The sequence below is a fragment of the Microtus pennsylvanicus genome, chromosome 4, assembly GCF_037038515.1.
Source record: "Microtus pennsylvanicus isolate mMicPen1 chromosome 4, mMicPen1.hap1, whole genome shotgun sequence".
In the NCBI taxonomy this organism is placed as follows: Eukaryota; Metazoa; Chordata; class Mammalia; order Rodentia; family Cricetidae; genus Microtus; species Microtus pennsylvanicus.
In genome coordinates this window covers 72,476,633-72,489,663 of record NC_134582.1, presented here as the reverse complement: position 1 = coordinate 72,489,663, position 13,031 = coordinate 72,476,633, and the positions used below count along the sequence as shown (strand labels likewise).

General features: G+C 44.3%; 1 protein-coding gene across 4 annotated transcripts in view; it reads right to left on the bottom strand.

The window, feature by feature from the left end:
• The window catches only part of Fancc (FA complementation group C), a 99,573-nt gene extending 95,854 nt beyond the window's left edge, over positions 1-3,719 (bottom strand). For all 4 annotated transcript variants that reach the window (XM_075969383.1, XM_075969382.1, XM_075969385.1 and 1 more), the window contains exon 1: positions 3,498-3,719. The gene's annotated coding sequence lies outside the window, so the exon portion shown is untranslated. The remainder of the gene's footprint in view (positions 1-3,497) is intronic.
• Positions 3,720-13,031: the final 9,312 nt, after the last annotated feature.

Here is a 13,031-nt window from a genome sequence, read left to right as displayed (position 1 = left end):
ACAAAAAACTTCAAAGTATGAAAAGACATCTGTAATCCCAGCACTCAGGAGGCAGAGGCAGAATAAAGAGTTGAAGATATCATCCATACAAAGTACGAAGCCAGTCTGGGACACATATGACCCTGGCTCAAAAAACAAAATGATATTCTCTAATATAAATGTAACCAAAAGGGTAAATTCCATACACTAAAAATTACTGATAACACTGGGGAAATAATTCTGAATAAATGATAAGCTAATGAACAACTGTTGAGACTGCAATTCTCTCAGAGATGTGCAAGTCTGTCTATCACGACAGCCGTCACAGCAGTGCTCTGAGGAAAGGCACATGTAAGCATAAGGAACCTGCTACGGTGGGTGTCATGGAAACAGGTGTTGGTAAGGATGCGGAAGAAGCAAGACCCTCACATACTGCTACTGAGAATGTAAATGAGCACATGATTAAATTTTCTACACACAACTATCATTCTTAAGAACTAAAACAAACTCAACCTAAATGTCCATCATCTGAAAATCCAAACATGACACATACAATGTACTAGTCAGCGATAAACAGGACCAAACTACTGATACATGCTACTACATGGGTGAATCCCAAAATTATTATGTTATGGGAAAGATGTCAGACATAGTACACATTTCACATAAATGGATGTGAAAATGTCAGGAAAAGGTTACTCTAGGGAAAGAAGAAAACAAACCAATGGAGGCAGGAATGGCTACAGATTTGCATGTCTGAAACCATAAAAGTGATACAAATAATTCTGAATCTGAGTTGTGGTCAGCACTGAGCAATTCCAAACATCATTTCATAGCTTAGAAACAGTGTACATACCTTCCTCAACAGCAGTTTCCAAAAGTCAGGTGTGGTGGTACATGCCTGACGTCCTAGATCTACCAAGACACAGGCCTGACCGTTGAGGAAAAGGTTAGCCTGGGACACATAGGAAGACTCTGTCTCAAGTAAAGGATGATTTGCATATAGAGTCTTTTTTGTAACAACAGAAAAGGCTCAGAAAGGCATGGCCAAGGCCCATTACAGACTCTCCAAGCTAAGGGACAGAAAGGAATTGCATTCCAAAAGGAGGGGGCAATTTAAGAGCTGGAGCCTAACTAGGCAGTGGTAGCATGTGCCTTTAATCCCAGCAATTAAGAGGCAGAGGCAGGCAAATCTGAGTTTGAGGCCAGCCTCATCTACAGAGTAAGTTCCAGGATGGCCAGGGCTACACACAGAAATCCAGTCTTGAAAAAACAAAAATAACTGTGGCCTACTGAGAGGAATTTACAAATTTAGTACTGTAGAATCATGAGAGACCCTAGTTCCTAAATCTATCTTGTGTCCATTCTCACAGTGTTTCTGACAGAATACCATTTAGCACGCTGTGATATATGTAGCCTAGAGACCCTCATCAGAACCATGCAAATGCTCCACGTTCTTGACTCTCTAGAATTATGAGCTAAATAAACTACTCTTTTTTGTTGTTTGTTTTTGTTTTTCAAGACAGGGTTTCTCTGTATAACAACCCTGGCTGTCCTGGAACTCACTTTGTAAACCATTTGGGGCCTCAGACTCAGTTTGTGGCCTCAAACTCTCCGAAATCCAACTGCCTCTGCCTCCCAAGTGCTACACCTCAGGCATTTTGTTACAGCAACAGAAATCTAATACATTCCTGTAGCACAGTTCCTAACAGAGAAATTATTTCAGTACAACAAAGAAAGTCAAGAAACACCTAACAAAGATATCCAGATAATTTTGCAACATCTTTTTCAAAACAAGTCTAAATAATAACAATAATAATCATATGTTTTATATTTAGCAAAAAAAATAAAACACTCAAGCCAGGAGCAGTGATACATGCCTTTAATCCCAGCACTTGGGAAGCACAGACAGGCAGATCTCTGTGAGTTCAAGAAGCGCCTGATCTACAGTTAGTTCCAAGACAGTCCTCTGGCTACATAGTGATACCACTGGGAAGAAGGGGATCCCAACACCACACTCAAGAACTGTATTGTTATCTGAATCTCTGTATTCTCTTTTCCAACAATATTAAATTTTTAGTAAATCACTGAAAATTCCATTATGTCTCCTATGACAATTCTTTCATATTAAAAAAGTTAGCTAATCAGAAACCATAAACAGGAACTGAGAATATGTATATCATAAACTACACTAAGATTTTTAAGGAGCATTTCAGGCAGAATTCTAGCCTGAACTGAGGCTCTACCGCTCTCACTCATGTGAGATGCCCTGGGGCCTCTCTGCGGCCTAGACATCCATCCAACCTCCTATTGGCCAAGCTGGCCTCCCTGAAGTTGGTTTTATAAATACAAGATTTGTGTAATTGCTGCTGGAACTATCTGCAGAAATATGGAAGTAGTTAAGAACCCCATTCATTTAAAATGTGCACACAGCTTCCCATGGGCAACAACAAACCCTCAGCCACCCAAACAAAGCAACATTTTGTGTTGTTGTTGTTGTTGTTGTTGTTGTTGTTGTTGTTGTTGTTGAGAACAGGGCTAGGGAGCCAGCTCAGTTGGTAATGTGCTTGCCATACATACGTGAGAACATGAGTTCTATCCCAGAATGCATGCTTGTTGCTTTGGGTTTTTTGTTTGCTTGTTTGATTTGGTTTTTGTTGTTTTGGCTTTATTTTCTTGTTTTTTTAGTGTGTGTGAATTGAAGGTCTTAAGTGTGTAGGTCTGACATTTGGTATCATCCTAAAGATGAGGACCATCTACAAACGGATGACGTATGTCAATCACGTCCGCCTAAACTTATTCAGTGAGGTACAGGACCTTTTGAACCATCTCAGATTAGAGCAAAAGTCCAGGCACACAGAGGTTCTTGCAGGAACATTCCTTGGTCTGTCCAAAGATTCTCATCCAACACTCTCTCCAAGCCCAACCACCTAAAAACTGTACAAAAACAAAAACAAAAAAAGCACACTGCGCCCCTAAACCCTCTGGGGCTTTGGATGGCCTGGGTCTGTCACTCAAGCAGCTGTGGGAGGGCGTCCATAGGGGCCCAGGACAGACTGCTCTAACGGATGCCGAGCAATGAGCTTCACCTTTGCTACAGTCTTTCAAAGTCACCTCGGCAGCGCTGAAGCCCCAGAAAGAGGATTTGTGAAAAAAAGGGAGAAAGAAAAGATAACCGGACACCTCTGGCCTCTCCTCTCTTTGCCAGCCGCACTGAGAGTCAGCATAGGCCCTAGGCCCCGCCCCCCACTATCGACTCCGCCCCTCTCCGACTCCCCCCTCTAACGTCCTGGATCTGCCCGGGTTAGGTTTCAGCACGGCCACGCCCATCGCGGTCTGTCTGCCTCAGCCACGCCCCTCACCGTCGGCCCCACCTCTCACGGGACTGTGGTCCCGCCCCCTTCCCGATCCCGGCCCCGCCTCCCTCGAAGCCCCGCCTCCCCTCGGGTTCTAGCCCCGCCTCTTTCCCGGCCCCGCCTCCCGGTGCCCGCGCCAGCCCACCGTGGCTTCTCACCTACCGCCTCAGACTCGGCGCCCCGCGGGAGCGCGGCTCACCCACGTCGAGGCTCGGCGCACGTTCTCGCGAGCCTTCCGTGTTCCAGCGGGAAGTGGTGGCCTCCACGGGTGGTCCTCACCCAGCGCTGCCTCAGCAGATTGAGGGCGAGCAGCCACCGCCCGGCTTCTGCGGCTTGAAAACTTGGCGTGGCCTCACGGCGGCTTTCTTCACTTGACGTGTTTGGAATTTTCCCGCGGCCGCTCGGGGGTGGGGCTGCGTGCGCGCACGCCGCCGCAGTGCACGCTGGGATCGAGCGCGCTCCCGCGGCGTGACGTGAAAAGCCGCCGGATCTTGGGGCGGAAGTAAGCGCGCGCGCGCCATGCTCTCCCAGCCGCGCCGAGCATGTTTATCCTGTGGAGGGGAGACACCCCTGGAAGGTCTTGAGAAAGGAGTCTCCTAGATGGGTGCTGCCTGCGACTTCCTAGTCGCGGGCCCAACACCGAAAGTGTTTTGTTTGGTTAGCGACCGCCTCATCCCAAGTCAGGCACATGCACTGCTTGGTTTGGATCAGATCGGTTACAAGTTACGTTTAAGAGGCATGAGTGGAAATTTTCTTTCGTGTCTGATGACGCTTGTGTTATCTTTTATTCTTGAATTTTTAACATTACGACAATTTGGGGGAGTCGGTTTTCACTAATGCGGGTCCTGAGTCGTCAGGTTTGGCAGGTTCTTTTTGCCGCTGAGCCATTTTACTGGCCTTTAAAAAAAATTTTTAATATAGAACTACATGAATATATTCCACAGAGAAAGAGTAAATAACCTTAAACTTAGAGCTAAATCAGTGCCTCATAATCACAAGGACACAACTTCAAGTGTGCTTTAAAAACATGAAGTAATGGATGCATGTAATAAATAGCTTATTTAAACACGCAGGTATTTATGACAACATAGCGATCCCACCAGTGAACAAACCCAGTTCATAAAGCAAGTGCTACCAAGGTTATAAAGGTTATAAATTACAAGATGAGTATCTTGAGTAGTAGTCGCCAAGCTTTTAAATTTAAGGGAGAGGGGCTGGAGATGGCTCAGCGGTTAAGAGCTTTGGCTGCTCTTCCAGAGGACAGCATCCACATGGCAGCTCACAACCATTGGTAACCCTGCTCAAAGAATCAGATGCCTTCTTTATGGCACAGACATACGTAAAGCATAACACATGTACATAGAGAATAACAATTTATAAAACTTAAAGGGAGACACCACAGGAACCTGACCCCAAATTAACAGTTCTGCTTTAGGGAATCAAGAGGTTTGCTATTTTTTTGCACCTCCCTGAGGCTTTGTGCTTTTTTTGAGGTGTCATTTTGTTGGGAGCTGTGAACCCCCAGATCCTGAATTTCTTGTAAACAATTTGTTTTTCCCTGATCTGAGTGCTTACAGCTGCTCTGAGCACGAGACCCTCAGGAGTTCCTGATGGCAGGGGAATGGTTTCTGGTGTGTTTGGCTGGGTGTGGCCATCCCTATATAAGCTGCCCCTGGACACAATAAAGGGGGCATTCTGGCATCAAGAATGACCTTGTCTCTGTCTGTGAGTCTTTGTGTGTTTCAATCTCCAGCCTCTTGCCTGGCTCACAAACTGTATGGTGGCGCATACTGGGCATGGTGCGCTACAATGTTAGCATAATCTAAGTCACAGCGTGTTTCGTGAGACCACTATCAGTATGACACCTTGGCCTTGAAAAAGTCAGGCAATGACAAAATTTTTGTTAGCCTTTGTTTCACAATGTGAAACCAGGTTTGTTTCTTGTTTTTTAGAGTGATAGTGACGGTTTTGGTACTCAGATTTGTTTTATAAACTTGCAGAAAAAGTAGCAGTCTTGACATGCAGCGAATTTATGTCAGTTTAATAGTTAATAAAGAATTACAGGGCATACCCGGGCAGTGATGGCATACACACCTTTAATCCCAGAGCACAGGAAGCAGAGGCAGGTGGATCTCTGAGTTCAAAACCAGCCTGGTCTACAGAGTGAGTTCCAGGACAATCAATACTACACAGAAAAGCTCTATCTCAGAAGAAAAAAAAAAAGAATTACTGGGCTATGTAACTTCATGTAAAGTGGCACTATCTTCAGGCCTAATTTAGACTATACTGGAAGCATCTACTGTATAAAGATGCAAATTTAAGCTCATAGATTTTCATAGGTGCTCATTCTGTGCAGCATCCATACCTACAGAGCTGTTCTCACTAGTGAGAAGACCACCTTGTTGTTGTAAAAGGAGCGGCAGGCTGCTTCCCGCCACCCAACTCCCGGCCGCCTGCCTGGCTTATACCCCAAAATAACAACAGGCAAATTATATTCATTTAAACACTGCCTGGCCCATTAGTTCTAGCCTCTTATTGGCTAACTCTCATATCTTGATTCAACCCATTTCTAATAATCTGTATATCACCATGAGGCCATGGCTTACCGGGAAAGATACAGCATGTCTGACCTGGCAGCTTCATGGCAGGTGACTCTCTCTGACTCTGCTTTCTTCCTCCCAGAATTCTCTCTATTCTACCCACCTGAGTTCACCCTATCAACTAGGCCAAGGCAGTCTCTTTATTTAACCAATGAAAGTAACGTATAGACAGAAGACCCTCCTACACCACCTTGTGATACGTCCAACGTGTACAAATCTTACTTTTGAATTGTAGCAAAAACTGAGCATGGGGTTTTGAAAATAGTTTTGGTTGTGGTGTAAGAAAGCAACAGAAATACTGTGTCAAAATTAAAATGACAAATTCAGGGGATTTGTGTTAGAACTTTTTAGTTTTTATATTCAAGAGAGAAAATGGAAAAACCAGCAGCTGAAGGCTGCAAAATTGCTGCCTCTATAAATGTTCCTCTAAACTTCAACAAATGCATAGAAACACCTGTCTTGGGTTCCACATCGTGAACAGAATTGTAGGAGTCCTTGTGCAGTGAGTTAAGATACACACCTATCTCCCGCACGAGACTGAGCACCTGCACACTGCCTTGCTCATGGCTTTGATAGTTTATGCCTTTGGTGTGTCAAGCGTATCTCATGTGTTTAATAGTTTTGCCTTTGGTACTTCAAATGCATCATGTGTGCTTAAGTCCCGACGCTGCGTAGATCACTTGCCTTGCATTCATTCCTGAAGCTCACATTGACCATACACGGTAGGTAGTATTTCTGCTTCACAGATGGAGAACCAGATGCAGAGCTGTGTTTTCTAGCAGGTGTCAGAGCCAACCTTCCAAACCAGGTCAGGTGTCTTTTTACTGCTCGTTATGTGCCTGCCCACCTCTGAGCTAGCTGAGAATAAAATGGGAACTAGAGACTGTAACCCAGAGACTTTTATGCACTGCCGTAATCACAGTATTCTCACTAAAATATATGCCTGAAATATACACTGAATTAGAGAAGAAAACTCTGTGAACAGCACATATCAAAGAAGAGCTTCGTCACGCATGCAGAAAGTAATGAAAGTCCGATCACTGCCCAGAGAGGAAGAGAACCCTGATCTTAAAGAAGAGGGGAAGAAACAGGAGTAGAAGTTCATGGGAAAGGGAAGTCCTTTCCCTGCAGATACACCCACCTACCGCTCGCTGGCCTCTCTTGTCTTCTATCTGTTGTGGTCTCACAGTCTTCAACTTGGTCATGGTACAGAGGCATGACCAGCAGACAGTAACTTGAAAACAGGAGCCCCAAGCAGAGCCCGCTTTGAATTTTTATCTTTTCCAGGCTAGTGACATTCAGCAGTCTTCTCTCCCGATGCTGGAACTGCTGCCACAGTTACTGGGAACCACACAGTCTCAAGGGGAAAGAACTGATGTTAAATGGGGTGCTGTGTTGTGAGCAGCAGTGCTGAGTGGGTCAGGTATGTTCCACACATTTTGATATGTTTACAGTAGGTTGTGGCAGAAAGGAGTATCACCATAAGTAGAGGAGAGTCTGTGCTGCGATAAGAATACCATCCCAAGCACAAGAGGATCGGTACCATACACAGACACTTGCCATAATTAGTCGAATAGTGTGGAAACCTGAGCCTGGCTGGAACCACTCCTGAAGAATCTGGAACCCCTAAATCCCTGTGCGTACCCAAGTCAGAGAGCACAGTGAAACAATGAAAGTAGCAAAGAAAACTGACTGACAGAAAAGACAGAGAGGTGAAAGGATATGTGGCTGCAGGAAAGCACAGTAGATTTCATTCCCAACTTTCTAATTTTAAGACCAATTTTTTTTGGGGGGGGAGGAAGGACAAGGTCTCACTATGTAGCTCTGGATGTCTTGGAACTCACTCTGTAGACCAAGCTGTCCTCGAGCTCACAGAGGTCTACCTGCCTCTGCCTCAAAGTGTGATTAAAGGTGTGCACCATCACACCAGGCCTTTTTTAAAAAAAATATTTTATGTGCATTGGTGTTCTCCTGCATGTACGTCTGCATGAGGGTTTCAGGTCTCCTGGAAGTGGAGTCATAGATAGTTGTGAGCTTCCATGTGGGTGCTAGGAATTGAACCCAGGTCCTTTGAAGGAGCAGCCAATGCTCTTAACCACTGAGCCATCTCTCCAGCCCCTGCTTTTGTCCAGCCCAGCTTTTTAAGGCCAGTTTTAGCCAAGCTAACCATAGTATTTTCTGTTCTTAGTTGTGCACACATTTTTGCATATGCTTGTAATCATCATGCCTTTCCCTAGCTGATTTCAATGACAAACTACCTGGGGTTAGATAACTCTGGGTGTTAGGAGTCTGGTCAGTCCTACTTTGTAAGCTTGTCAGTGGGTGCCCAGTGAAAGCCAACCTTAGGAGAAGCAAAGTATCTTTTCCTTACCCACCCTCAGTTCATGGGTAAGGTTTTGTAACAAAAACAAGAGCACAGCATAAAAGCACAATATAAAACAAGAGCCCAGCATAAAAGTTTTAAGTTTCACATGACACTGGGACCCAAGGAAGCAATGAACCCTGAGAATTTTTATGCTAATTTTGATGAAAAGTGAACAGCCATGGGGAGAGAGAATTGGGCGGAGAATATAATCTGCTAGTCATGAATGGGTGGGGGGCATTAGCAGGTCTGTTTGTTCAGAGCCTTCTCTGTGTCCCTGCATCTTCAGAGAGGAAGGCGTTCCTTTGTCCATGTCACGAGCAACCACTTTTCACTTGACGGTCTCAAAACTTACTTCAGAAGGTTAGAAAACTCTTCCTAGGTTGTATGACCTGTTTCAGGGGAAGGAAATCGCAACCGTCCTGCTTTTCTTAGTACCTAGATGCCAGTAATCATGGAAGCTACCTGCTTTGGCTAACAATAAAGAAAAATCATTCTCTGTTTTGTCAAAATGAGGATTATTTTAAGTGCCTGTATCTTGCTACAGGACGAAGATGAAACACTGTAATAAAGTCAGATTTCTGTGGTTAAAGAAAACCCATGTCCTCTGTCTTAAGCTTGGTCTAGAGAAAGAATCATCCTCAAGTTAATGAATTGCTGCTTTTCCTGCAGAGCCCATCAGCGGGGGCATGATTGTTACATGAGAATATCTAAGAGTAGCAGATGTCATTTTAAAACTGGTGTGGGTATTGTAGCCTGAATTACAAAGACAGGTAACCTGCCTACTTACTAAAAACATGTGAAGGCTGGAGATCAGAGGAACAACCCTAGCCTCGTGGAATTTCTAACAGGATTCCAGAAAACAAAAATCTGTGTTTTCCCCATTGAGCAATGAATGACATGTACACTCTTTCAGAAGAACGTGCAACCAATTTTAACCCAGTTTTATTTAGGTCAGTAAACACATACATTCTTATTTAGAGCATACATCCCACCAGTCCTGGTGTGTTGTAACTAATTTAGCACATTTTTATTGCCTGCAGAAAGTAATAAGTTACAGTTTTAAATGAGCACATGGCTTAAAAATAGTTTTCCTCATAAGTATTTAATAATGACTCACTTAGCATGACATTAATATTAAAGAATTGCTAAGAATAAGCACTTAGAAATTCCAGCTGAAAAAGGAAGAAATTATGCACATTTGTGACTTGATTAATTCTGGCAACCATTAACTCAGAAAAAAGCAAATTCCATCCTAGCCCTGTGTCAGTTACAGATTGACCCTTTAATCGCCGAATGCTTTCCAAAAATGAGTTAACTGCATCTTGTTTATTCCTATTCTAAATGAAGGCTCTCGCCTGCTCAAGTCTTGTGTGCATGTGTGCGTGCGTGTGTACGTGTGTGCATGTGTGGGTTATGCAGTACTTTTATTCTTAAAGATCCACAGGAGTAAAGCGTGCCACTTGTTGTTTAGACTCTGACAAAACACCCGATGTAAACTACATAAGGGAAGAAAGGTTTATTTTTGCCCACTGACTCCTTGGCTCCTTGGCACCATGAACTTATGAGGAACATCATGGCAGCAGGAAGAATGCAGAAGGAAAGCTTGTACACCCCATGGGAGACAGGAAGCAGAGAGGGAAGAAGGGACCCTGACTAAGTACCACTGTCAAAAGCACACCCCCACACACCTGCTTCCAACTAGGCCTCACATCTCTCAAACTTTTTACTGCTTTCCAAAGTGGAACTGCCAGCTGTGGACCGAGCATTGGACACTGAAGCCTCTGAGAGATATTCATATTCAAACCATATCAGGCAAGCATGAGAAACGAACACGTAAAACAGTCGTGGTTGCTAAAATCCCACTACTCATGAACGCGAGGAGTAAGAATTGCTGCAAGTTCCAGATTGGCCAGGGATAAACAGTAAGGCCCCATCTCAAAACCTCGGCAGAAAAACAAACAAAAACAACAACAACAACAAAAAAAACCACCCAAAACATAACATTTAGTAAGCATTTCTGGTTTGGACACTTTGCCAGTTGTCCTACATTTGCTATATCATTTGATCCATAATTTCATTGCATGTTAGGAAAATAAAAGTGTCACTCCTAGTTTGTACACTAGCCAATAAATAATGCATCAGGATAAATCTTTTATGGTGCTGGGGATTAAACCGAGCCCTCATTCATTCCAGACAAGTGCCGTACCACTAAGCTACATCCTCAGCCCCCAAAGAAATCATTTTAGGTGTAAAAGAGCCGCACCAGCGAGTGGCATGGTGTTGTTGGTAGCGAGTCACTTCCCCACACACTCGGCGCTCCGAAGACCTCGTATTATGCAGGCTCTTTCATGGTCTTCGCCCCCGCACCAGTCTCCTATTGCTCTCGTAACTGAATGGTTGAAAACAAATTTATTATCCTATGCTTCTATAAGTCAGGGATCCATGTCAGACCCAGTAGGCTAAAATCAAGATGTCAGAAGGCTTTTGTCCTTTATAGAACGGTTTCCTTGCTGCTGTCTGCTTTCCTTTGCTAATGCTCCCAACAGCCAGTCTCTTCCTCTTGGATTCTGACCTTCTTATGGCTCCCTTTATAAGGACTCTGGTGATGGCTTCTGCCCACTCCAGTAATTCACGACAATCTCCCCACCTGAAAATGGTTGCCCTATTCAGATCGACAGAGTCGTTTTTGCATAGAAGGCAATATATACACAAGTTACAGGACACATTGTTCAGGAGACCCCATCCCACCAACTTCTTCAGATGCTCTTCCATGACTCCATTTCCAAAGTTCTGGAAGTGAGATCTAACTTGTGAAATCCTCAAGGAAACCTTTTTCTATACGCAAGAGCTGTGTTCCCTGCAGTGTGTAACTATAGATGTCCTTAGTATATCAGTCAGTTACTTCTCAAGCCAGATCTGCTTCTGGCCACCCCACTGCTACTGGCTTCAATATCAAAGTGAGTACAGCACATTAATGACAGTATTGCTTGTGCCTGGCACTAGCCAACCCTGGAAGACAAAATAAGCAGACTCAATCTCAGCAAAACACAAAATTCCAATTGGAAGTCTTCTTGGGGTTTGATTTCATAGTTCCTGTAAATGGCTTTCATTTTTTTTTCCTCATTGTATTTGCAATGCCACTCATGCAAAACCACGTGCAGGTATCTCCCCTCTTGGTAAGGCCACCCTGTTCTTTTTTTCTCCCCCTGTGGAGATAGGCTGGCTGGCCTGGAATTCACAGAGCTCCTCCTGCTTCTGATTCCCAAGAGCTAGGACGAAAGGTGTGCACCACCACACCCAGCTCACCACCCTCTTCTTAACAGCAGAATTTAGACCTTTTTAAAGGTCTCCCTCAAGCTCTGGCTAAATATTGGACCAGGGACAGGAAATCAGTACTCTGAAGTTGCATCTGGCCTGCAGGCTTGTTTTGTTTAGCTTGAAGAGCATTTGAGAGAAATTTTTAATTGAAAACATTTAGAAATCAGAGAATTTCACATAGAATTCTTATTTTGCATTGCGTGATAAATTGGACAGTGTGAGAACCCCTGGCCACCCTTTCTACCTAACATGAGTGTCTGCCTCAGGCAGGTTCTCTAGTTTGGTGGTCTCTGGTCAGCTCAGACAGGTCTCTAAAAAAGGTCAGGTTTATGTACTAAGATATCGTTAGTCCTAGGGCTGAGAAGATGACTCTGTAGGGAGAGCACCTGCTGTGTAAGCTTGGAAGCCCAAGTTCAGATCTGAGCACTGGGGAGGTGAAAACAGAAGAATCCCACAGGCTTGGTGGCCAGTCTAACTGATCTCAGTGACCTCTAGTTCAAGGAGAGACTCTGACTCAAAAAGGAGGTGGGGGGGGCGAGGATGTGGAGAGCAACAGAAGGAGACTTCTGATACTGGGCTCTGGTTTTCACACGTAACCACTTGTGAACTTATGAGCACATGCACTGCACATAAAATAAATTTAAAAACCCTTATTACTAGTTCAGTACTACTCCTTTTGGTTTTCAAGTGTGGAGATTGCTCGCTAGACCTAAATCTGCCCCAGAAACTGTTTAGAGGTATTTCACACAAGGTTTCTGGTATTTTATTATCATCTTAAAAAGTGGTTCTCAGCCTTCCTAATGCTGCGACCCTTTAATACAGTTCTTCATGTTGTGGCAATCACCAACCATAAAATTATTTTCATTACTACTTCATAACTAATTTCGCTACTGTTATGAATCATAATGTAAGTACCTGTATTTTTCCAATGGTCTTAGGTGAATCCCGTGAAAAAGTCATTCGACCCCCAAAGGGGTCTCCACCCGCAGATTGAGAACTGCAGCTCTGGGTCCACAGTAATCAAAGTACAACCCACGGACCGGCAGCTGAGAGGAGAGTAACAACGTGCTTAGCTGGACTCTGAGTTAGACATACATTAGAATCTGAGAATTAAAGCCCCGCATACAGCACAGCTGACCCGTGCCTCATACACACCTCAGACCAGGACTCTGAATCAGACATACATTAGAATCTGAGAATTAAAGCCCCGATACAGCACAGCTGACCCGTGCCTCATACACACCGAAGACCAGCCCTGCTCATTTAGTGCCGTGGAAACTAGTAACACGCATGCCTCTTGTAGCTCTCTGACTTACAAATGAGTGGGAAGAGACTCGAAAACAAGTGACGCCAAACAAAGAATGAGGCGCTGCTCTGGGTTCAGGAAAGGAAATCCGCCTCGTTGATTTTCCT